The sequence below is a fragment of the Salvelinus sp. IW2-2015 genome, unplaced genomic scaffold (genome assembly GCF_002910315.2).
Source record: "Salvelinus sp. IW2-2015 unplaced genomic scaffold, ASM291031v2 Un_scaffold915, whole genome shotgun sequence".
NCBI lineage: Eukaryota > Metazoa > Chordata > Actinopteri > Salmoniformes > Salmonidae > Salvelinus > Salvelinus sp. IW2-2015.
The window spans coordinates 165,731-190,159 of NW_019942645.1; the positions used below are offsets into that span (position 1 = coordinate 165,731).

The following is a 24,429-nucleotide window of genomic DNA, read 5'->3' on the forward strand; positions in this document are numbered from 1 at the left end:
TGTCTCCTTGTAGCGCCTCCATGCTTTGGACACTACGCTGACAGACCCAGCAGCAAACCTTGCCAGCAGCTCGCATTGATGTGCCATCCTGGAGGCTGCACTACCTGAGCCACGCTGTGTGGGTTGTAGACTCTGTCTCATCTACACTAGAGCGAAAGCCACCGCCAGCATTCAAAGTGACAAAACCATCAGCCAGGAAGCTAGAACTGAAGTAAGAAGTGGTCTGTGGTGCCCCACCTGCAGAACCACTTCCTTTATTGGGGGTGTCCTTGCTAATTGGCCTATAATTTCCACCTTTTGTCTATTCCAAATTGCACAACAGATGTGAAATTTATTGTTAATCTGTGTTGCTTCCTAAGTGGACAGTTTGATTTCAGAGAGTGGTGATTGAATTGGAGTATACATTGTGGTGTTTAAAGTCGTTCCCTTTATTTTTGTTGGAGCAGTGTATATGTGTGTATATACTTGTATATATATATACGTGTGTGCTAATATATATATATATATACTACCATTCAAAAGCTTAGACACACTTGCTCATTCAAGGGTTTTTCTTTACTTTTACCATTTTCTACATTGTAGAATAGTGACGGCATCAAAACAACACTCATGTAATCATGTAGTTACCAAAAAAGTGTTAAACAAATCAAATATATTTTATATTCATCAAAGTAGTCACCCTTTGCACATTCTTGGCATTCTCTCAACCASCTTCACCTGGAATGCTTTTCCAGGTCAGCACTTGTTGGCTGCTTTTCCGTCACTCTGCGGTCCAACTCATCTCAAACCATCTCAATTGGGTTGAGGTCGGGTGATTGTGGAGGGCAGGTCATCTGATGCAGCACTCCATCACTCTCCTTCTTGGTCAAACAAGAGGTGTGTTGGGTCATTGTCCTGTTTTTCAACAGGACAATGGGCTCCCGAGTGATGCAGTGGTCTAAGGCACTGCATCTCAGTGCTAGAGGCATCACTACAGACCCTGGTTTGATTCCAGGCTGTATCACAACCGGAAGTGATTGGGAGTCCCATGGGGTGGCGCACAATTGGCCCAGCATCGTTAGGGTTTGGCCGGGGTAGGCCGTCATTGTAAATAAGAATTTGTTCTTAGCTGACTTGCCTAGTTAAATACAATAATAAACAAAACAAATAATAGTCCCACTAATCACAAACCAGATGGGATGGCGTATCGCTGCAGAATGCTGTGGTAGCCATGCTGGTTAAGTGTGCCTTGAATTTTAAATAAATCACTGACAGTGTCACCAGCAAAGGTCATCCGTTTAACTACTTTGCGTCTCACAAAGACAGTTGTTGGAACCAAAAATCTCAAATTTGTACTCATCAGACCAACGGACAGTTTCCACTGGTCTAATGTCCATTGCTCGTGTTTCTTGGCCCAAGCAAGTCTCTTCTTATTATTGGTGTCCTTTAGTAGTGGTTTCTTTGCAGCAACCTTGAAGGCCTGTGGCGGTCCTCATGAGAGCCAGTTTCATCATAGCGCTTGATGGTTTTTGCGACTGCACTTGAAGAAATGTTCAAAGTCCGGATTGACTGAGCTTCATGTCTTTAAAGTAATGATGGACTGTTGTTTTTCTTTGCTTATTTGAGCTGTTCTTGCCATAATATGGACTTGGTCTTTCACCAAATGGGTATATACTGTGTATATATGTGTGTAAACTTTCCAGTATCCTGGARTCATAGCATCATCCAACCCTTCCTTTCCAAACGCTCCGGAGTGAAGGTTCCCCTATGTACTCAACCAATGATGCAGATGAAGCCTGTGCTACCGGTGTTGACCGATGTGCTCGTACCAATAGCCGATCTCAAGATAAGCAACTTTGTAATATAMTGCTGTTTGGTCAAACGTTGAGTTCATTTTTTGGGCTTTTCAGACAGATTAGTCTTCTCTTTTCAGCAGTAGGCATTAGCTTTCCAAATGTAAGTTTTTCTCGTGATTGTATTTGTGAAATTTGCTAAGGTTAAACTGACAGCCACAACRAACCATAGAAATATAATCCATAGATTGGCAGTTCTCATTCATGCCCGGACTGACAGCCATTGCTAGTGTACCCATGAGTTTAASAGTCAGATTGCCAGGGTCAGAGGTTACAAGACCCTTCTATGGATTATATATCTATGGCCACAATGCAACAAGCTGTTCTACAGTGCATACGGAAAGTATTCAGGTCCCTTGACTTTTTCCACATTTTGTTACATTACAGCCTTATTCTAAAATGTATTAAATTGTTTTTTCCCCCCCTCATTAATCTGCACAATACCCCATAATGACATCATAATACCCCATAATGACATCATAATACCCCATAATGACAAAACAAAAATGGGTTGTAATAAATTGTTAATAATATATATAGATTTTTTTAATGATATTACATTTACATAAGTATTCAGACCCTTTACTCAGTACTTTGTTGAAGCATCTTTAGCAGCGATTACAGCCTCTAGTCTTCTTGGGTATGACGCTACAAGCTTGGCACACCTGTATTTGGAGAGTTTTTCCCATTCTTCTCTGCTGATCCTCTCAAGCTCTGTCAGGTTGGATGGGGGAGCGTCGCTGCACAGCTATTTTCAGGTCTCTACAGATATGTTTAGATCTGGTTCAAGTCCGGGCTCTGGCTGGGCCACTCAAAGACATTCAGAGACTTGTCCCAAAGCCACTCCTGCGTTGCCTTGGCTGTGTGCTTAGAGTTGTTGTCCTGTTGGAAGGTGAACCTTCGCCCCCAGCCTGAGGTCCTGAGCGCTCTGGAGCAGGTTTTCATCAAGYATCTCTCTGTACTTTGCTCTGTTGATATTTCCTTAGATACTGACTAGTCTCCCAGTCCCTTCRGCTGAAAAACATCCCCACAGTATGATGRTGCCACTACTATGCTTCACTGTAGGGATGGTGCCAYGTTTCCTCCAGATGTGACGTTTGGCATTCAGGCAAAAATAATTCCATCTTGGTTTCATCAGACCAGATAGTCTTTAGGTGCCTTTTGGCAAACTCCAAGTGAGCTGCCATGTGCCTTCTGCTGGTCACTCTACCACAAAGGCCTGATTGGTGGAGTGCTGCAGAGATGGTTGTCTTTCTGGAAGGTTCTCCCATCTCCACAGAGGAACTCTGGAGCTCTGGCAGAGTGACAATTGGGTTCTTGGTCACCTCCCTTACCAAGGCCCTTCTCCCCCGATTGCTCAGTTTTGGCCYGGCGGCCAGCTCTAGGAAGAGTCTTGCTGGTTCCAAACTTCTTCCATTTAAGAATGAAAGAGGCCACTGTGTTCTTGGGAATTTTCAATGCTGCAGAAATTCCTTCGACCTCATGGCTTGGTTTTTGCTCTGACATGCACTGTCAACTGTGGGACCTTTTATATAGACAGGTGTGTGCCTTTCCAAATCATGTCTAATTTCAATTTCAAGTCTCATAGCAAAAGGGTCTGAATACTTATGTATTTTGTCATTATGGGATATTGTTTGTAGATTGATGAGGAAAAAATATATAATTTGATCAGTTTTAGAAGAGGACTCTATCGTCACAAAAGGGACCTGAATATATCCCGAATGCAGTGTATATTTGGCGTAGGTTCTGCCCAAATGGCAGCCTTCCTGATTGTCAGTACTTGTGATCTTAATTCACAGCTATGTTTAATTTGTTCTCTCTGGTGTAGTTTTTCTGAATTATTTATGTCTGTTCAGACCGGAGTAAATAATGTAGTTTTTTGTTGTTGTATGTTTATATATATATATWTTTTGTGGGTGCTTATCAGGGGGTGCTGCAGCATCTCTAGCACACCTACTTCCTGCTTTGTCCATCGCCGCTCGTGGTCACTTCATATCGCTGAATCTCAATGTAAATTCATTCATTGAAATGCGAGGCCTATAGGCTAATCCAGACGTTTTCCAGACCTCTCTTCGGAGAGATGTTTCACCATTTTGTTGAACTACCTCACCCGATTCACCTAATCAAGGGCTTGATAATTGATTGACAAGTTGAGTCAGGTGTGCTAGCTGGGAAATAGTAAAAATACATGGAATGGCTGAAGGTCCCCGAGGAGAGATTTTAAAAACCTTTAATCGTCTCTTTTATGAGATGCAGGTTACTTAATGCTCTCATGTTCATGAGGCACATATAATGCTTCTTATTGAAAAGGTTGACTTTGTCCCTCTGAGCCACCAGGGGAATATTAAAACTAGGTCGTATTCATTAAGGCACACCGTAGCAAGTTTAAGTAGCGCCTCCGTGTTTATGCCCGTTTTCTCCTGCCTGACGTCACAATAATCTGACGTCCCTGGCAACCACTTGTAATGTATTTCTGATGAGTTCTTCTGGGAGTTCATTATGCGACCAGTCAAAATGTGTTCATGTTAATATATTTGATCTAATGCTGATGTCAAAAAGTGAAGGTTATGTTCCAGCAACGGGAAGTCCTAGGATGGACACGCGCGCACGCACACACACATACACGCTGTGTTATTTTTTATTAGATTTTTCTGTCAGTTATTCAAGAGTACCGTTTAGCATTTTCTGCCGAGTTAGCGCTAGCCCTACATCAGAGGAGGTCTTCATTAGTGTCACTATGGTAACAGCATGGAATGCTGGCACGGTCGCACCAGTTGCAGAGCAACGAGAGCATCACAAATCACGCAGGACATGTCTCAAATAGCACCCTATTCCCTTTACATAGTGCACCGCTTTTAGACCAAGGACCATAGGGGTCAAATAGTAGTGCATTATATAATTACTAGGGTGCTATTTGGGGCGCACATCCACACTGAATAGAAAGTGAAGAGAAAATATATTTTCTTCCTCACTAAGTGGGCATTATTCTGCAGTTCCCAGGCCGTCATTGTAAATGAGAATTGGTTCTTAACTGACTCGCCTGGGTAAATAATGGTTAAATAGAAATACAATAAATTGTCAAATSCAGGAGCTTCGTTCAATCTAACGTGCATTCCGGTATTTACGCTGTAGTTTTTTCCCCCCTGTGATCTTATACCATACATGACCAACAGTATGTGGACACCTGCTCGTCAAACATCTCATTCAAAAATCATGGGCATTAATATAMAGTTGGTCCKCCCRTTMSRMSRWWWAKKYSCRRCKKRRRTRRMGGYAYGMTTTRCKKRWYYWMMTMGYAKKWTMSTTMSSYGGGACTTGCWTCCATTCAGCCACAYGAGCATTAGTGAGGTCGGGCACTGATGTTGGGAGATTAGGCCTGGCTCYCAGTCGGCGTTCCAATTCATCCCAAAGGTGTTCGATGGGGTTGAAGTCAGAGGTCTGTGTAGGCCAGTCAAGTTCTTCCACACTGATCTCTAACAAACCATGTCTGTATGGACCTCGTTATGTGCATGGGGGTATTGTCAGGCTGAAACAGGAAAGGGCCTTCCCTAAACTGTTGCTACAATGTTGGAAGCACAGGAATCATCTAGAATGTCATTGTATTGCTGTAGTGTTAAGATTTTCCTTCACTGGAACTAGGGGCAAGCCCGAACCATGAAAAACAGCCCCAGACCATTATTCAAGCCTCCACCAAGCTTTACAGTTGACACAATGCATTTGGGCAGGTAGCGTTCTCCTGGCATCTGCCAAACCCAGATTCGTCCATCGGACTACCAGATGGTGAAGTGTGATTCATCACTCCAGAGAACGCTTTTTCCACTGCTCCAGAGTCCAATTGCAACAAGCTTTACACCACTTGGCATGCGCATGGTAATCTTATGGCTTGTGTGCGGCTGCTCGGCCATGGACGCCCATTTCACGAAGCTCCCGATTTGTCGTGCTTGTGCTGACGTTGCTTCCAGAGGCAGTTTGGACCCGGTAGTGAGTGTTGCAATCGAGGACAGGCAATTTTTTTCCCCCAACGCGCTTCAGCACTTGGTGGTACTTTCTGTGAGCTTGTTTGGCCTACCATTTTACGGCTAAGCCATTGTTGCTCCTTCACATTTGCAGCACTTACAGTTCGCCGGGGCAGCTCTAGGCCAGGGCAGAAATTAGAGAGGGGGTAGAGAGAGGGGTGAAGATAGAGAGAGGGGTGAAGAAGATAAGGGGGAGATAGAGCGGGGTGAAGATAGCACACTGTAAACTTGCTACTGCAAGACGGTGAGTTTGATTGAATCTTAGCCTTAGTTTTCTTATCATTCTTTCTACAGAATGGATAGTGGGTTATAGATGGTTACTGACTGGGTTATTAGATGGTTACCTACTGGTTAGGGTTATAGATGGTTACCTACTGGGTTAGGTGTTATAGATGGTTACCTAGCTTGGTTGGGTATATAGATGGTTACCTACTGGTGTTAGGGTTATAGATTGGTTACCTGCTGGGTTAGGTTATATGATGGTTACCTTCTGGGTTAGGGTTATAGATGGTTACCTACTGGGTTAGGGTTATAGATGGTTACCTACTGGGTTAGGGTTATAGATGGTTACCTGCTGGGTTAGGGTTAAGAGTTACCTATATAGAACTTGGTTAGGTATAGATGGTATGATAAGATGGTTACCTGCTGGGTTAGGGTTATAGATGGTTACCTACTGGGTTAGGGTTTATAGATGGTTACCTCTGGGTTAGGGTTATAGATGGTTACCTGCTGGTTAGGGTTATAGATGGTTACCTGCTGGGTGTTAGGGTTATAGATGGTTACCTACTGGGTTTTATAGATGGTTACCTACTGGGTTAGGGTTATAGATGGTTTTACCTACTGGGTTAAGGGTTATAGATGGTTACCTCTGGGTTAGGGTTATAGATGGTTACCTACTGGTTAGGGTTATAGATGGTTACCTACTGGGTTAGGTTATAGATGGTTACCTGCTGGGTTAGGGTTATAGATGGTTACCCTACTGGGTTTAGGGTTATAGATGGTTACCTAGCTGGTTAGGGTTATAGATGGTTACCTGCTGGGTTAGGGTTAATAGATGGTTACCTAGCTGGGTTAGGGTTATAGATGGTTACCTACTGGGTTTAGGGTTATAGATGGTTACCTACTGGGTTAGGGTTATAGATGGTTACCCTACTGGGTTAGGGTTATAGATTGGTTACCTACTGGGTTTAGGGTTATAGATGGTTACCTACTGGGTTAGGGGTTATAGATGGTTACCTACTGGTGGTTAGGGTTATAGATGGTTACCTTACTGGGTTAGGGTTAATAGATGGTTACTCTGGGTTAGGGTTATAGATGGTTACCTGCTGGGTTAGGGTATAAGATGGTACCTTACTGGGTTAGGGTTATAAATGGTCCTACGTGGTAAAATACTCTGCTCTAGCTGTTGAGATTTACACTGATAGTGTCTATAGATGGTTACCTGCTGGGTTAGGGTTATAGATGGTTACCTGCTGGGTTAGGGTTTATAGATGGTTACCTCTGGGTTAGGGTTATAGATGGTTACCTGCTGGGTTAGGGTTATAGATGGTTACCTGCTGGGTTAGGGTTATAGATGGTTACACTTGTGGGTTAGGGTTATAGATGGTTACCTCTGGGTTTAGGGTTATAGATGGTTACCTTACGTAGGATGGTTATGGGTTAGTTATAGATGGTTACCTACTGGGGGTTAGGGTTATAGATGGTTACCTACTGGGTTAGGGTTATAGATGGTTTACCTACTGGGTTAGGGGTTATAAGAATGGTTACCTCTGGTTAGGGTTATAGATGGTTACCTACTGGGTTAGGGTTATAGGATGGTTACCTACTGGTTAGGGTTATAGATGGTTACCTGCTGGGTTAGGGTTATAGATGGTTACCTACTGGGTTAGGGTTATAGATGGTTAACCTACTGGGTTTAGGGTTATAGATGGTTACCTCTTGGGTTAGGGTTATAGATGGTTACCTGCTGGGTTAGGGTTATAGATGGTTACCTGCTGGGTTAGGGTGTTATAGATGGTTACTTACTGGGGTTAGGGTTATAGATGGTTACCTACTGGGTTAGGGTTATAGATGGTTCCTACTGGTTAGGTTATAGATGGTTACCTCTGGGTTAGGGTTATAGATGGTTACCACTGGGTTAGGGTATATGATGTTTACCTACTGGTTAGGGTTATAGATGGTTACCCTACTGGGTTTAGGGTTATAGATGGTTACCTGCTGGTTAGGGTTTATAGATGGTTACCCTGCTGGGTTAGGGTTATAGATGGTTACTGCTGTTACGGTTAGGGTTTATAGTGGTTACCCTGGGTTAGGGTTAGATGGTTAGATATGCTGTGGGTAAGTGGTTTTTTTGGGTTGGTCCTTAGCTAGGTTGAGGTTTACCTTACTGTATGGTAGTATAGATGGTTACCTACTGGTTAGGGTTATAGATGGTTACCTACTGGGTTAGGGTTATAGATGGTTACCTTTACTGGGTTAGGGTTATAGATGGTTACCTACTGGGGTTAGGTGTATGATGGTTACCTGCTGGGTTAGGGTTATATAGATGGTTACCTCTGGGTTAGGGTTATAGATGGTTACCTCTGGTTAGGGTTATAGATGGTTTAACCTGCTGGGTTAGGGTTATAGATGGTTACCTGCTGGGTTAGGGTTATAGATGGTTACCTACTCGGGTTAGGGTTATAGATGAGTTACCTACTGAGTTAGGGATTATAGATGGTTACCTGCTGGGTTAGGGTTATATTAGATGGTTACCTACTGGGTTAGGGTTATAGATGGTTACCTACTGGGTTAGGGTTATAGATTGGTTACCTGCTGGGTTTAGGGTTATAGATGGTTACCTACTGGGTTAGGGTAAATAGATGGTTATCCTACTGGGTTAGGGTTTTAGATGGTTACCTGCTGGGTTAGGGTTATAGATGTTACTACTGGTTACGGTGTTATAGATGTCCTACTGGTTAGGGTTATAGATGGTTACCATACTGGGTTAGGGTTATAGATGGTTACCTACGGGTTAGGGTTGATAGATGGTTACCTACTGGGTTAGGTTATAGATGGTTACCTACTGGGTTGGGTTTATAGATGTGGTTACCTACTGGGTTAGGGTTATAGATGGTTACCTACTGGGTTAGGGTTATAGATGGTTACCTACTGTTAGGGTTATAGATGGTTACCTGCTTGATGTTAGGGTTTATAGATGGTTACCTGCTGGGTTAGGGTTATTGATGGTTACCTGCTGGGTTAGGTTATAGATGGTTACCTACTGGGTTAGGGTTATAGATGGTTAACCTACTGGGTTAGGATTATAGATGGTTACTACTGTGGTTAGGGTATATAGATGGTTACCTACTGGGTTTTGGGTTATAGATGGTTACCTACTGGGTTAGGGTTATAGATGGTTACCTACTGGGGTTAGGGTTATAGATGTGTTACTAGCTGGGTTAGGGTCGTGTTTATAGATGGTTACCTGCTGGGTTAGGGTTATAGATGGTTACCTTACTGGGTGTGTTATAGATGGTTACCTACTGGTGAGGGTTATAGATGTTACCTACTGGGTTAGGTTATAGATGGTTACCTACTGGGTTAGGGTTATAGATGGTTACCCTACTGGTTAGGGTTATAAGATGTTACCTGCTGGGTTAGGGTTATAGATGGTTACCTGCTGGGTTAGGTTATAGATGGTTACCTCTGGGTTAGGTTATAGATGGTTACCTACTGGTTAGGGTTATAAGATGGTTACCTACTGGGTTAGGGTTATAGATGGTTACCTACTGGGTTAGGAGTTATAGATGGTTACCTACGTGGGTTAGGGTTATAGATGGTTACCTACTGGGTTAGGGTTATAGATGGTTACCTACTGGGTTAGGGTTAGTAGATGGTATGAATAGATGGTTACCTGACTGGGTTTAGGCGTTATAGATGGATAGATGGTTTACCTGCTGGGTTAGGGTTATAGGATGGTTACTGCTGGGTTTAGGGTTATAGATGGTTACCTCTGGTTAGGGTTCATAGATGTATGATAGATGGTTAACCTGCGGTTAGGGTTATGGGATGGATAGATGGTTACCTGTGGGGTAGGGTTATAGATGGTTACCTCTTGGTTAGGGTTATATGGATGTGTTACCTAGCTGGGTTAGGGTTATAGAGGCTTACCTGTAGAGTTGGTGCTATAGATGGTTACCTACTCGGAGTTAGCGTATAGATGGCTATCGGAGTAGAATGTTACTAAGCTGTTGGCGTATTATGTACCTACGGGTTATAGATGGTTACCTACTGGGTTAGCGTTATAGATGGTTACACTGCTGGTGTTAAGGGTTATAGCGAGTATGGTGTTTTACCTAGCTGGTTAGGGTTATACGATTGATGGATAGATTGTTACCTGCTGGGTTCAGGTTATAGATGGTATGGTATAGGATGCTGTTACCTGGCTGGGTTAGGGTATAGATCAGAATGTATGCGATAGATGAGTTTACCTGCTGGGTTGGGTTATAGATAGAGTACACTACCAGTCAAAAGTTTGGACACATCTACTCATTAAAAGGTTTTTCTTTATTTTTACTATTTTCTACATTGTAGAATAATAGTGAAGATATAAACTATGAAATAACAACATATGGAATCATGTAGTAACCAAAAAAGTGCTAAACAAATAAAAATTATTTTATATTTGAGATTCTTCAAAGTAGCCACCCTTTGCCTTTGACAGCTTTGCACACTTGGCATCCTCTCAACCAGCTTCAATGAGTGGCACCTGGAATGCATTTCAAAATAACAGGTGTGCCTTGTTAAAAGTTAATTTGTGGAATTTCTTTCCTTCCTGATGCGTTTGAGCCAATCAGTTGTGTTGTGACATGGTAGGGATGATATACAGAAGGGCAGAACCTAATAGAGGCAGAACCTATTGGTAAAAGACCAAGTCCATATTATGGCAAAAACAGCTCAAATAGGCAAAGAGAAACGACAGTCCATAATTTCTTTAAGACATGAAGGTCAGTCAATATGAAACATTTTTCAAAGTTTCTTCAAGTGCAGTCACAAAAACCATCAAGCGCTATGATGAAACTGGCCTCATGGAGACCGCCACAGGAAAGAAGACCAGAGTAACCTCTGCTGCAGAGGATATGTTCATTAGAGATACCAGCCTCAGAAATTGCAGCTCAAATAAATGCTTCAGAGTTCAAGTAACAGACATCTCAACATCAACTGTTCATAGGAGACTGTGTAATCAGGCTTTAATGTTCAAATTGCTGTTAATAACCACTACTAAAGGACACCAATAAGAAGAAGAGACTTGCTTGGGTCAAGAAACACGAGCAACTGACATTAGACCAGTGGAAATCTGTCCTTTAGTGTTATGAGTCAAAATGTGAGATTTTTGGTTCCAACCGCTGTGTCTTTTTGAGACTCATAGTAAGTGAATGGATTACTTCTGCATGTGTGGGGGTGCTTTGCTGGTGACACTCAGTGACTTATTTAGAATTCAAGGCACACTTAACCAGTATGGCTACCCAAGCATTCTTCAGCGATACGCCATCTCATCTGGTTTGTGCTTTGTAAGACTATAATTTGTTTTTCAACAGGACAATGACCAACACACCTCCAGGCTGTGTAAGGGCTATTTGACAAGGAGAATGATGGAGTGCTGCATCAGATGACCTGGCCCCCACAATCACCCGACCTCAACCCAATTGAGATGGTTTGAGATGAGTTGGACCGCAGAGAAGGAAAGTGAAGTGCTCAGCATATGTGGGAACTCCTTCAAGACTGTTGGAAAAGCTTTCCTCGTGAAGCTGGTTGAGAGACATGTCTTTAAAATGTTAGTAGGGTACTCTAATTGGGAATTACTCCGAAAACACTTGCTTTTAGGAGTACAACTCATCATCACTTTATGGCCACCTGTTCTTTGTACCTTGACAATACCACACTGACCCTGTTCCACTCCACACCAGGACCCCTGTTTTTCTGGAGGACTAAGTAACTACTTGGTAGTACTACTACTACTGTGAATATGTTCACCTTTCTTGTCATCCCAGAAGGGCAAGAATTGGTCAGTCTGAAGTTTGCCAGTATAAATCAAATTTTAATTATCACATACATGTTTAGCAGATGTTATTGCGGGTGTAGCGAAATGCTTGTATTTCTAGGTCCAGAAATAACACACAAACAAACTAAATACTGCAAATTTGCTTAGGAGCTAGAAGCAGAGCTGCCACCTTGCTATATCAGAATGATGTATGGCCTGCAGTGAGTACCTACTTAGTCAACAGGATTTCTGATAGGCCACTAGATCTACTGGTCTGTCTACTCTGGTCTGGTGGGGGAAGATTACACTCACCCAATGGTACATTGCTGGTCAAGACCTCAAATCGGTTGTGAAGTAGTATTGACAAATGGGCAGTCACTAAACCGCTGGTTGAATAACACATAAGCAGAAAGAAACATCTAGAAACGGATTCCAAATCTGTAACAAACGTAATGCACATTAAAAAAAACTCCATGAGGAATAGATTGGGGTAAGGGATTACAAAGAACACCAAGGGGAAAAGGAAAAACGAAATACATAAATCAGCTGGTATAGAGTCCCTCTAATCACTTAGACGTGGTAGATCCAAACGCATGTGTCTGCTGCCATCTAGAGGGCATTTCTCGGTACTGACTGCCACATAGAGAATCAATAGAGGCTAGGGTTGAACGGCAGGAACCCGGTCACGGAGATTCACCGCCCGAACTCTCTCTCTTATTCAGGGATAAATAACTTGCGAGAAACCTGTCAATTATAATACATTATTTATATGAACAACATGGCGTGAAATGGAACTGTTGAATTTTTTGCGATGTGTAAACCTGGCTTTTCTACGSSCTCTGCAGGATGTCCCCACCCTGYACGTTGATGATTCAGACGGCCCAATCTCAGTACGGAGCGCAGTTCACACCTTCACAATACATGGTGATCTATCACCTCATCAGGGTAACTGTTTGTCTTGTGACACGTAGGCCTACATTTGCTGCAGTATAGTCTATGCTACAGTAATATAAAGACCGAATGAGTGTCTAATTTACCCATCTCCATCTGGCTTTCGGAGATCACCTTATTTTTTTGTAATTGCAGAGTTTTAAAACAGCCCATGAATTGAATATCGTTGCTTTAAATCAGTTTCTCTCTCGCAGTTTCTCTCTCYCCATCAACTCCATTCAAATTGCATCCAAAATAGATAATACTGTTCTAGATAGATATATAAAGCTACCTCTTTCAGGTAATAAGGTCAATGCAGTATTAGCCTTATATTTAGCTAATTAATGATGGGGTATACATAARACGCTTCTAGCGTATAGTAGGTGTCTTTTGAGCAATACGCACACACCCTGTACTCCACTGGCCTTTCCTTAAAAAGCACTGCTTAGCTCCTGGACTAGAATAGCTTGCTGGACATTATTTTTTAGCATTTCTAATACTATTAAGAAGGACGCAAGSTCTTTTTTGTTGTTGTTGCTGAATGTTAAATACTGTACAGCAGTCAATATAACTCACGTGAAGTTTGAAAGAGCAGGCTGACGGTAGACTACAGCAGTWATTTATTCAGATCCATAKCCATTCAATATTCGTGAAGAGCAGTGAAAGCCTTTTGCATCTAATTCTAGTCCTCTATTATTCAAGGATGTCATTAGAATGATGAGGATGAGGACAAATAAAACGTATTTCATTTAACTGTTGAACGCGAGGAAGTAACAATAAAGAGTTGCTAAGCTAATAACATTAGGGGAATTATGAAAAGTATATATGCGTCACTCTACTAATTGTACAAATAGGCCCTATTATATTTCAAAATWAAAATCACATTTGTTAGCCTACACTTGTAACTTTGTAGGCCGCACGTACTGCACCAGAATCGCATGTTCTCTTCAGCTTTATTGTAGTTTGAACGATGTGCGTATTCCAGTCCATATAACACAGTATAATACAGTTCACACTCTAAACGATAAGCCTACTGTAGCTAGTTTCATTTATTTACCCAAGAGTGCATATAGTTAGCTACATGTATGGGCTTTCATGTTTTTCTGTCGTGCGTAATATGACGTAACCCATATCTAGAGTTGGGCAGGTTACTCTCTAAATGTAATCCGTTAGTTACTAATTACCTGCCCAAAATTGTAATCAGTAACGTCACTTTGGATTACAAAAATGTTGTAACGTAATCTGATTACATTCCGTTAATTTTTAAAAGCGACATTAGAAGAAGACAAATGTATTGTAATGAAACAGCAGGGAGCAGGTCTCGAACCCTCGACCTTCTAGCCCGAGGTCCGGCGCGCTATCGACTGTGCCGCAAAAGCATGCTCGAGCGGCAGAGTCGATTTCCGCGCTTATAAACCCAGGGTCGTTACAGTATGTTACCAATTTAATTAAATCTATTGCAGGATAAATCAATGTTAAAGTTTACATAGCTGGCCATATGGATATTACATTTTACTTTATGTGTTGGTTATGTAGGCTTCTTCTAACCCATTGCTTTCTACTACATATAATAATATGATTAAATTATATCTTTACCAAAGTCTATCAGAATTCCAGTCATTCCAATAAATGTTATACCCTCTGATCTTCTYGAATAGGACTTGGAAATATGTAACTATAGATTAGCCAAATAGTTTTACCTGAGCATAACCCCAAAACTAAGGATTTATTACACAGCGCTACTGTGTTGTTTATGACTGTGTTGTCATGGAGACTGATTGGGTTCATTGATTCGAGATAAAAAATAAATTCTGCGCTCATGGAATGGCYTGCTTTGAGCACTACTGAYAAGTGCTATTTACATGTGAAAAATGAATGGCATATGCATATTCTGCCCTACCAAGCAAAACAGTAGTAACAGCTCATTTGGTCGAAAATGAGTTKATGTCATTTTTGCTACATTAAATACATGCTTAATCATGTGGACAAGTATCCTACCTCTGCCTCGTATTGTGTTTTGGAGATAATTGGGGTCATGTTAGCAGTAATGTTACTGTGAAACCAAGGTAAATAAAAGCKATTTTTCTCAGTTCCATGCTATGAGCAGTTATTGCCTTTTTTTGCTTGGTAGGGCCGTACTGTTTACCTTTTTGTTGGTGGCACTTTGATATCTTGATAATATGCACCTGTTTTAAAGGTCAAATCCACAGATTAAAACAATAACAAAACGGATGGCCCCGCCTCTGTTTTGGTAAAAAGATGAGGTATTGGCCTGGAGAAATGTAACCATTCTCAGATTAATAGACAGAACTATGGATGTAAGGACTGACCACCATGATATCAACATGATAGTTGTAACCATGTTATGAGGATATACAGGACTGACCATCCATGATATCAACATGATAGTTGTAACCATGTTATGAGGTATACAGGACTGACCACCATGAATATCACACATGATATGTTGTAACCATGTTATGAGGATATACAGGACTGCCCACCATGATAATCAACATGATAGTTGTAACCATGTTATGAGGATATCAGGACTGACCCATCCATGATATCAACATGATAGTTGTAACCATGTTTATGAGGATATACAGGACTGGCCCATCCATGATATTAAGCATGATTAGTTGTAACCATGTTTATTGAGGATATATCAGTGTTTGTTTTAATTTAACAATGTTTTAAGCGTTGGAGTAAACAAGTTTATATTTTGGGTTCTGATGGAGTGTAACAGTTTTATATAAACTCATGAGGCATTTTAGAAGTTCTATTCAAAATAATCAATGGATATAAATATATGTCATTTATAAGTCCACAAAATGGACATAGCAACTACAGATTGCTCCTTTAAGTCTTATCAAAAGTGTACAAGTTTGAGCATGTGTCATCAGTTATAATAAAGGTTAAATAATAAAATACAATTAAGGCTATGGATTTTTATCAACATGAATTAGATGGACAGCCAGCTTAAACTTTTTTTGAATTCAAACCATTATTGGGTTCAATATACACTTTTAGATTTGTGAACAGCCACCACAACAACCACAATCCATCCGTAAGGCGCAAATAGCTAAATTAGAGGAGCAGCAAGTGTGATTCACATCAAATGCGCAATTGTAGATAAGTGATATCCGTATTGCCGTAGATTACCCACTGCTGTCATCCTTACCTTCAAGCGTTTATTCAAATTGGATCATCTTTGGATGCGACAGCAGTCGCGCCATTGGAAGACATAGCTTGGACTGTAGCCTACAGAAGTCTATTCCTGCTCTTTTCCAGCGATCCATCAACACAATTTGGCGTGTCATCATAGTGGTTCTCTGACTTGTGGTCAGACTCGCTCAGGTGGAACAAAATAAATTATTTGCGCCTTTTATCAATGATGATTGAATGTCATTGAGAAAACAGAGAAGTGTCAACGATTTTTTTTCTCGCAAACATCCTTTCTGAATTTAAAAGTAATTTTCTAGTTTTTAATCTGATTACAATATTTTTGCTGGTAAGTAACACATTAGTTAACCGATTTTGTAATCCTTTAGTAATCCGTTACTCCCCAACCTGCTAATGTCATATAGCCTATCTATATTGGATGACTGCACAATATGTTGGTATTTTGGGGGGTTTTGGCTCATTAATATCTTTAAAGTAAGGTTCATAAAATTTATTTAATGTATGGCTAATCAGGCATGAATGTTCGATCAATCTCTTTTCAAATCCAGACATAGTCCTATTTATATGCTTTATAATGCTTTTGAATTACGCTTCTGGTTTTGTCGGGAAATACCAGGTTACACGGGAGAAAAGGGATTTATTCCGGGATGGATTCATTTGTAAAATACCGGGAAATGATTCAATCCTAATAGAGGCCCTGTTGCAAGTGCTTAAAGTAAGTCACAAACAATTGCTTGTCAGGCTGGGATCTATAAAGCCAGTATGTCCTCCAATTGGATGCCAACTAATATTCATTCCCTTTTCTTTAGAGCTTCAAATTGAGATTGTGAAATCTTTTTTTCTTCAATGTGCACACTTTGGATTCTCCAGCTTTTGCTGGGAATTGTCCACTGTTGCATACATTTATTTGGTCCCAAAAACAGTGTGTGGAGGATCCATTTGTCTAGTTGTATGAGTCTCCAGTTAAAATCAATGAGGTTCATTCAAGTTTCTAGAAGTCAATTGAAAAAGGCCCTCCTGATTTTTTCAGCACAATAGGCTTCTTCAGAGGGTGTAGGGATAGATGGTTACCTGCTGGGTTAGGTTTATAGATGGATGGATGTATGGTTACCTGCTGGGTTTGGTTTATAGATGGTTACCTGCTGGGTTAGGTTTATAGATGGATGGATGTATGGATACCTGCTGGTTAGATGGATGTATGGATAGAAGGTTACCTGCTGGGTTATGGGATTATAGATGGATGTATGTATGGATAGAAGGTTACCTGCTGGGTGGGTTAGGTTTATAGAATGGATGTATGCATACTAGGTTACCTGCTGGGTTAGGTTAGTTTTATAGAATGGTGTATGCATACTAAGGTTTACTGCTGGGTTAGGTTAGGTTTATAGAATGGATGTATGCATACTAGGTTACCTGCTGGGTTAGGTTTATAGTTAGATGGTTACCTGCTGGTCATCTCTGTCTGCCTGTTGCACCTCCAACAATGTAAGCCAGCTACAAGTCATCAGAGCAGTGACAGGGAGGTCGCATTTAGTTGATTCTTGACACACACACACAGCAAGATTGGTGTGGTTAATTTTACATCCAAAACAATTTTATTGTTCTCCTCCAAGTTGAACAGTTGACCCTGCCTTTTCCAAACACCCAAACCATGTCATCGTCATACAGTACATTGCATTTGTTAAGGTAACAGTGGAGGCAAAAGTCTGTCCTTCATTCTCTCTCCTCCGTGACCCGGAAACCGATAAGTGGTGGAAGAGTGTCAATTCGTTAGTAGGCGAACGGAAGACGGTCCTCCCCTCAATAGGCTCCTTTTGGCAAGGACGCAAAAGTGTATCCTACCCTGAGTCCTTCGTGGAAGAGTTTTGAAATCAGCCACACCCCCCCCTTTGAATCAGCTGTTTTCTCGAAGAAGAAAAGCATGCAAACATTTAAAACTATAATTCTACTTATCCTTTTTATCTATAAAATGTTTTGCACAACTAGCTTTTTTAGTTATCACTTTATACATTTTATTTTGGGATTCCACCCTGTAAACGTAATTTGCCTGATGACGCGTGATTGGAGGAGTCATTTTTATACAGGTGTATTTTCCTCCACTTTCCCCCTCTCCTCAATTACCTTTGACCTTCTTCAAAAGGAGGCCAGAGGATGATGGAAGAGGGGAGGACGCAAGAGTTGAGCAAATCCAATTGAGAAAAGGCCTATCAGTCCAGCAAAAAACAAGGAAACTGTCAGGAGAGAGAATAGAATCAGGTTAGTTTTCATGTGATTGTCCATTGGCCTTCCCATGTTGCGTGTCTATGATCTCTTTATGTAGCGCATATATGCAAACTGTATGCAGCTTCTCTCGATATGAAATTCAAAAAGGGGCCACAGTTCAGTTGGCACAAAGCAAGGCAACATGGCCCCATAAGTGATGTCATCCTGGGTATGGMGAGGAGCTAAATAATGATTAAAACCATTCAATCAACAGTCTAAGGAAAATCATAATTAGTGTAGAATTGAACACCCATATAGTGACAGGATAGGAAAGTACCCATAGACACTGAACAAATGATATCATAGGACCAAAAGAGATTCGTTTAATCTCTATGATCCCAAAAAACCCATTTTAATACGGTGCTTAATGGAAGACCTCTCTTGACAGTAGTTAAGGGTGAAGAATATCAACATTTGTTGTGGTAAATCAGCCGAGCCCCGTTTTATTATTACTAACCATAAACAAAGAACAGCTTAGCCTGCTGGGAAGAGTCTGTCCGCCTGCCGCCTCCTCTCAGTGTGTGTGTCTGTGCACTCGTTTATGATAATAAATTATCAAAATGGCTACCTACCTATCCTACCTTGACCTGTTATGGTCAAACACACAGCTTCATGCGGAATTGATTATCGGCTTTCTTTTCATAGATTTATTTATATWTAGATCTTTATATATAGTTAATTCTCTCGCTCACGACACTCGCTCTCTCTCTCACGTTCACATTCTCTCGTCTTGCTTCCGACTTCATGTACACAACGTGGGGTGGGGTCGAGGAAGGGGTGACAAGTGAGTTGACATCACCCAGCCAAATAAAAGAAAACGAAACGAATAACAACCGAAGCCAAGAAAAAAGCTGCAATCTTATTTCTTTCAGTTGACAAGCGACGGTCGGTAACGGCAGTTGGTGGTTTAAACGTRGTAGTGATGGCGCCACCCAGCAGTGACGTCATCAAAGAGTCGGGGGTTGCTGCTCCTTTTGTTCTCGGAGGWTGAGGTTCTCCAACGCCACGTCCAAGGTCATGACATCCACGCAGCCCATGTCTCCGAAGGTGCCGAAATCCCTGAACGCGTCAGAACCTCGGATCACGGCGTCGTGGTAGTCATGGAGATCGTCATCTTCGCTGTGGTCGGGATCGGCCAGCAGGGTGGAGAGGAGGAGCTCCGTGACGAAGAGAGAGCGGTCCGCCCACTGGCCCTCACTCAGCTGGCGCTCCGCCTCCGACAACCTTGGCTCACTCAGTCTGGAGGAGGAGGGGGGGGGGAGTGAGAAAGAGATGGTGCTCCATTACAAACACAATACATTCTCCTACATGTAGCAGACAGCTTCAGAACAAGTCTCTTGTTCAACAGATATTACCTAAAACTAGAATAACCACAAAAAAAATTAAAAAAGAAGGTTAAACGAAGTGTAGCAGACAGCAGCTAACCTGTTGAGGAGGAACTGGGAGTTGCTGTGCTGTGTGTGTGTGGTGAACTCGTGATGCCCTGGGTTGGGGCTGGTAGAGTTGGAACTGGGGTTGGCGTTGTGATGCCCTGGGCTTGGATTGGCATTCAGTCCCGCGTTGGTGGACGTGCGGCTGCCGCGTTGCGTGGCACTCCGGGCCGTCTCCAACTGCTGTCTGGCAGCCTGGGTCTGCTGCCGCTCCAACTGGAGCTGCATCTAGAGGAGCAGAAGAGAAGAGAAGAGGAGAAGAAACATGAGGAGGGTTCAGGAGAAGTAAGACATTAAGGAGTTCAGTACTTTGCTTTAAGGGCATAAAGTTACATATTGCAGCTTTAAGGGCATAAAGTTACATATTGCAGCTTTAAGAGCATAACGTTACATATTGCAGCTTTAAGAGCATAAAGTTACATATTGCAGCTTTAAGGGCATAAAGTTACATATTGCAGCTTTAAGGGCATAAAGTTACATATTGCAGCTTTAAGGGCATAACGTTACATATTGCAGCTTTAAGGGCATAAAGTTACATATTGCAGCTTTAAGGGCATAAAGTTACATATTACAGCTTTAAGGGCATACTTGCATTACAGATTCTAGGATACGGACACCAGCAAAAGGAGGGGGCCGGGATTCAAACCTCTGGTTGCTGGCTCTCTAACCTCTGGACTACCTACCTGGAGCTGCTGTAGCTGGGAGGCTGAAGGACCTGAACTCAGCTGGCCACCCGCCGACCTACGCACCCCCGACAACTGGGAGAGAAGCTCTGTGTGGGGAGAGAGATTGAGTTGAGGGTGGGGAGGTGGGGGTCACATAAAATGCATTAATTCAACCCTAACCAGACAGGTCTGGGAAAGAGTGAGWGTGTGAGATATGGTGTTTCCGAACAGGAGTTATCAAATCAATGTTTGTCACGTACACAGCATGTATAAATGGTACAGCAGTTCAGTACAAATATCACTATCAACAGGACTAGAATAATTAAATGAGTGATGCATCTACACTGCCTTCAGAAAAATATTCACACCCCCTGGACTTTGTCCTGTTTTCTTTGTGTTACAAAGTGGGATTCCCTGTAACTAGGCCACTCAGGAACATTTAATGTCGTCTTGGTAACCAACTCCTGTATATTTGGCCTTGTGTTTGAGGTTATTGTCCTGCTGAAGAGTGAATTTGTCTCCCCCAGTGTCTGGTGGAAAGCAGACTGAACCATGTTTTCCTCTAGGATTTAGCCTGTGCTTAGCTCCATTGATACCCATAAAACCTAGCGGTCAAACAGGGAAATGGTTCCAATTGTTTTTCCACCATTCATTTTTCCCCATAGCTGATTTTTAGAAACACTTAAAAAGGGGCTGTGTTTTGTGTATATACCGTACCCTGGCGTGACATTTTGATAACCATGTAAATCTCTCTTGGACAAGGTGACTTACCAATATAGTCGTCTGTGGTATTCTTCCGTTTATTTTTATCTCCAAAAACTCCCTAGTCCTAGCCGATGACAAGCATACCCATAACATGATGCAGCCATCACCATCCTTGATAATATGAAGAGTGGTACTCAGTGATGTGATGTGTTTGCCCCAAACATAACGCTTTGTATTCAGGACATAACGTTAATTTCTTTGCCACATTTTTTGCAGTTTTACTTTAGTGTCTTAACGCAAACACGCTTCCTTCTTTTCACGCTGTAATTTAGGTTAGTATTGTAGAGTAACTACAATGTTGTTGATCCATCCTCAGTTCTCTCCCACCACAGCCATTAAACTCTGTTTTAAAGTCACCACTGGCCTCATGGTGAAATGTCTGAACGGTTTCCTTCCTCTCCGGCAACTAAGCTAGGAAGGACGCCTGTATCTTTGTAGTGACTGTGTATATTGATACTCCATTCAAAGTGTAATTAATAACTACACCATGCTTAAATGGGATATTCAATATCTGCTTCTTTTCTTTTACCCATCTACCTATAGGTTCCCTTCTTTGTGAAGCATTGGAAAACCTCCCTGGTCTTTGTGCTTCAATTCACTGCTCGACTAAGGGATCTTACAATTATCTCCATGTGTGGGGTAGACATTTAAAAATCATGTTACCCACTCCATGCAACTTGTGAAACACATTTTTACTCCTTAACTTACACTGATCAAAAATATAAAACACAATATATAGTGCTGGCCCCATTTTACATGAGCTTTAATAAAATATTTCTCAAATATTGTGCACAAATTTCTTTACATCCCTGTTTGTGTACATTTCTTCTTTGCCAAGATAATCCATCCACTTCACAGGTGTGGCATATCAAGAAGCTGATTAAACAGCATGATAATTACACACGTGCACCTTGTGCTGGGACAACAAAAGGCCACTAAAATGTGCAGTTTTGTCCCACGCCGCCACAGATGTCAAGTTGAGGGAGTGTGCAATTGGCATGCTGACTGCAGGAATGTCCAACAGAACTGTTGCCAGAGAACGTTAATTTCCCTACCAGAAGCCGCCTCCAACGTCATTTTAGAGAATTTGGCAGTACATCCAACCAGCCTCACAACCACATCAGCCCAGGACCTCCACATCCAGGTTCTTCAGCTGCAGGATCGTCTGAGGGGGGTAACTAAGAAGTATTTCTGTCTGTAATAACGACATTTTGCTGGGAAAAGCTCATTCTGATTGGCTGGGCCTGGCTCGCAAGTGGGTGGACCTGGATTCCAAATGGGTGGGCCTATGCCCTCCCAAACCCACCCATGGCTGCGCCCCTGCCCAGTCATGTGAAATCCATAGATTAATCTGAATTTATTTCAGAAGTGTCTCCTGACCCCTCCGGTCTCAGCCTCCAGTATTTATGCTGCAGTAGTTTTTGTCGGGGGGCTAGGGTCAGTCTGTAATATCTGGAGTATTTCTCCTGTCTTATCCGGTGTCCTGTGTGAATTTAAGTATGCTCCCTCTAATTCTCTCTCGGAGGACCTGAGCCCTAGGACCATGCCTCAGGACTACCTGACATGATGACACTCCTTGCTGTCCCCAGTTTCAACTGTTCTGCCTGCGGCTATGGAACCCTGACCTGTTCACCGGACGTGCTACCTGTCCCAGACCTTCTGTTTTCAACTCTCTAGAGACAGCAGGAGCGGTAGAGATACTGAATGATCGGCTTTGAAAAGCCAACTGACATTTACTCCTGAGGTGCTGACCTGTTGCACCCTCGACAACCTGCATTGCTTGCTGTTTGGGGTTTTAGGCTGGGTTTCTGTACAGCACTTTGATATATCAGCTGATGTAAGAAGGGCTATATAAATAAATTATATTTATATGATTTATTTATTTCAATAGACTGATTTCCTTCTATGAACTGTAACGCAGTAAAATCGTTGAAATTGTTTCATGTTGCGTTTATATTTTTTTTGGTTCAGTATATTTAGGCAATAAAGGGGTTGAATACTTATTGTCTCAAGACATTTTAGCTTTTCATTTTTAAATAAATTTGTAAACATTTTTTAAAACACAAGTCTACTGACATTATGGGGTAACAAACCTGACACGTCGTGAGACCAGAAAGCATGCTACATATTGTTTTAATCCTGTATTGAACACAGATCATCCCGTCTTCAATTTTATCGATTATTAACGTTAAAAAAATACCTAAAGTTGTATTACAAAAGTAGTTTGAAATTCTTTGGCAAAGTTTACAGGTAACCGTTGAGATATTTTGTCGTCGCATTTGAGCAAGTTGGAACCTGTGTTTTTCTGTGTGTTTTCCAAATAAATTGACATTTTGGATATATAATCAACGGAATTAATCGAACAAAAAAGGACCATTTGTGATGTTTATGGGACATATTGGAGTGCCAACAACAGGAGCTCGTCAAATGTAAGGCATGAATTATATTTTTATTTCTGCGTTTTGTGTCGCGCCTGCAGGGTTGAAAAATGCTTATCTCTGTTTGTTTACAATGGTGCTATCCTCAGATAATAGCATCGTATGCTTTCGCTGAAAAGCTTATTTGAATTCTGACATGTTGGCTGGATTCACAACCAGTGTAGCTTTAATTTGGTATCTTTCATGTGTGATTTAATGAAAGTTTGATTTTATAGTAAAATTAGTAGCTATCATTTGTTTCTGCTTTTTTCTTCTTTAGAATTTGAGATACATGTGAATGATGTTTTTTTAAAATATTTTTGTGTAAATTGTCAGTAAAAGCTAATCCCGAGTGTCGACAAAAACAAAAAGTACGAGATGCGGATCTTTGCGTTGTACGACTTGTAAATATATTTATGTGAGTAAATGGAGGACGGGTGGAAATGCTTTGAATTAAATATAAAACCATCCTAAGTGGTGAGGGACAGGGCCTCGGTAGCGGTTGACCTAGGCCACTGCATGTGCCAGTGCTAGAGGTGTCCACCTACAAACCTTGGTTCTTCCAGGCTGTGTCAACACGCCCAGTCAATTTCTAACATTGTGATCGAAATAGACGATTAAAAAAGCCAGGTAAAGAGATAAAAATTAATCTAACCTTTGTGTATCTTCACTCAATGATTGACATCATCAATAGTAGACTTAATTTTACTCACTAATATCTATTTGTTTAATTTTTATACTGTTCGGTAAAGTTCATATTTATAGTGTCCAGAAAATCTTCAGTTTAGGCGGGGGACAACTTGCCATCAACTGAGTCTCCTCATCCCTTGGCAAATAAAGCATACTTGCAGAAATATGGGCAGTCCCAGCGCCAAAATCAAAATGACCTATTAACTATGAAAGG

The 24,429-nt window shown here is 41.6% G+C and overlaps 1 pseudogene; it reads right to left on the minus strand.

Annotated features, from left to right (window-relative positions):
• Positions 1 to 19,095: 19,095 nt before the first annotated feature.
• The window catches only part of LOC112069132 (E3 ubiquitin-protein ligase KCMF1-like), a 19,394-nt pseudogene continuing 14,060 nt past the window's right edge, over positions 19,096 to 24,429 (minus strand).